Source organism: Dasypus novemcinctus, chromosome 1 (genome assembly GCF_030445035.2).
Source record: "Dasypus novemcinctus isolate mDasNov1 chromosome 1, mDasNov1.1.hap2, whole genome shotgun sequence".
Taxonomy (NCBI): Eukaryota; Metazoa; Chordata; class Mammalia; order Cingulata; family Dasypodidae; genus Dasypus; species Dasypus novemcinctus.
Genome location: NC_080673.1, coordinates 15,009,994 through 15,012,419, shown reverse-complemented (window position 1 = coordinate 15,012,419; position 2,426 = coordinate 15,009,994). Strand labels below are relative to the sequence as shown.

At 35.3% G+C, this 2,426-nt stretch overlaps 1 pseudogene; it reads right to left on the bottom strand.

The window, feature by feature from the left end:
- Positions 1 to 974: 974 nt before the first annotated feature.
- Positions 975 to 1,726, bottom strand: LOC101442313 (small ribosomal subunit protein eS4-like; annotated as a pseudogene).
- Between the last annotated feature and the right edge of the window lie 700 nt (positions 1,727 to 2,426).

Here is a 2,426-nt window from a genome sequence, read left to right as displayed (position 1 = left end):
CTCCTATTCTAGGCTATTCTATTAGACATTTTGAAGAACTGCTAAGCCTTAAATATTAGTTTTTAATCAATAATATAGAAGTATAGGGACGATCCTTGAAATATTTAATTTAAAATCTAGAAAAGAGTTTTATGTTACCAAGGCAAACAAAACACAATGAGTGCGGTAATCTTTAAAGAAAGAGCAGGATGTAAGATCATATTTAGTTTTAAAATTTTGGCAAGAGATGCTAATAACAATTTAAATGATTCTTAGGAAATTCTTCTTAAAATGTTATATTAATCTCTTTCATTCAAAGCAACACATGTGCATAATTTAAAAATCAACAAGTATTGAATAATAATAAAAGCAGTTTATTGTCCCATTCCTTTCTGTACCTGCGTCCTGTTCCTGAGGAACACACTGTCAACTCTTTTGGCTATTTTTAATGCATTTTCTTCTGTACTTATATGTATTATACCACTACTGTTACAAATATATTATATATATATAATAAAAGGTTGAAAATCACTATCCCCTGAAATTTTGAAGATTCTGACTCATAGTCTTCCAGCAACCAATGTCATAGCAGAATATTGGTTGATATTCTCATACTTCTGTTGTATTTGATCTGTTTCCTATTCTATCCACTCCTCAAGTTATTGGAAAGTTCTTTTCATATCTGATGTTTTAAACTTTCCTAATGGTAAGTCTTGGAGTGGGTGCATTAGGAGGGTGAGTTTCAATCTGGCGACTCATGTTATGGGCATGTTCTGGTATTAATAATTTATTATTTTTCCAAACTATCTGTAGTTCCTTTTAGGTAGCTGTTCTACCTCCTGGACTGATCATCTAATTTTTTCTTTTCCCTCCTGGTTTTCTTTTTTTATCTACTTTCATGCCTTTCATGAGATCTCCCTACATTTACCTTTGTTTTTCCATTGAATTATTATAGCCATTATTATGTTTTTATATAAATTTTATTATAAGGCCTTTTTTTTTTTGCAATTGATCATGCTTTATTTTTAATTAGTCACATGGCATTCTCCATTTATGTCAACTAAAGAATATTTCACCCACTGCTCTGTTTGGCTGCCAGACTCTTGTCTCTCTCTTCGGTAATCACGAAGCAGATACCTTTTCCTCGGGGAAGAGCTAGGATATTTTTCTCTGATGTTGATCACATCAATTCTTCCAAGGTTAGCACCTCCAGTCAACATATACAGATTACCAGTAACAAACTTTATGAAATCAGTAGTCTTGCCTGCCTCCAAATCAATTTGAATGGTGTCGTTCACCTTAGTGAGGAGATCAGTGTAGCAGATGGTATGAGCATCATGAGTCACCAAAAAAGGGATTCCTTTTGTGCCTACAAAAGCTTCTTTCCTTTGTACACCTCGTACTTGGCCTACTCAAATATAATACAATGAACTGCAAGATGATGCTTGGTAGCATAGATCAGAGGGAAATTCTCTCTGGTCTTGTCAATGCTGATGACATCCATAAAACCAGCAGGATGAGTTATACCAGTTCAGACCTTACCATCAATCTCGATGAACCACTGCCTACAAATCTTTACTTCATTTTCTGTCAGTGCATATTTAAGTCTGTTTCCTAAGAAAATGACCAGGGGTAGACATTCTCTCAGTTTGTGCAGACCAGTGGATGAATGAGGAGCAAACACACCAGTTAGTTTGTCCAGCGTCCAGTGCTTCGGAGCTGCTACAAGCTTACTTCTTGGGATCATGGGCAATGGCTGTGCTAGGCACGGAAAGAGGCAACGGCTCTTTCCTGGGTTCTGGTTGTCCCCTGTTTCTCTTTCTGCCTTCAAGTCATGTCATACTCCTACCTCTGCATTTCTTGCTACCTGCCTGGAGTGCTAGGCCTCTTCTGGTCTCTATAGGGAAAATTCACTTGGTCTTATATTGTAACACCTTTACTTTTTCCAAGTCAGTTACCACTAGTGCATTCATTTTTCAATGTCTAAATCTTTGTTGAAATCTCTTGTCCTCTTCCATTTCCTTTGGCCTTGTGGATTTAACGCCTCCTTGGGTAATTTGCTGCCATTTTAATTTCATCTTTGGAGTAAGAAGAAAGCAATCTAGCATTTTAAAACTGTATACTATGATTGTCTAACTTGAAATAACTTCTGAATATAACTATGATTTGTTTTCATGTGTCCAGATTCTTACCTTCTTGAAACCTCTTTATAATCATATAGCCATGTACTTATAATAGTATAGATACCTGCTCTTCTCCTGACATATTCAATACAGGGTATGGCCTATAGAATTAATGTTCTTGAAAAAGTGTATGTTACAGTAATTCATCTGTATCTGTCTATTTATTTTAAAAACCTTTGAACCTCATTTCCTATTAATGAAATAAGTAGAAAAATGGTCTAAAACGCTGGACATTATTCTAGAATCCAATAGCCCAAGTACTTT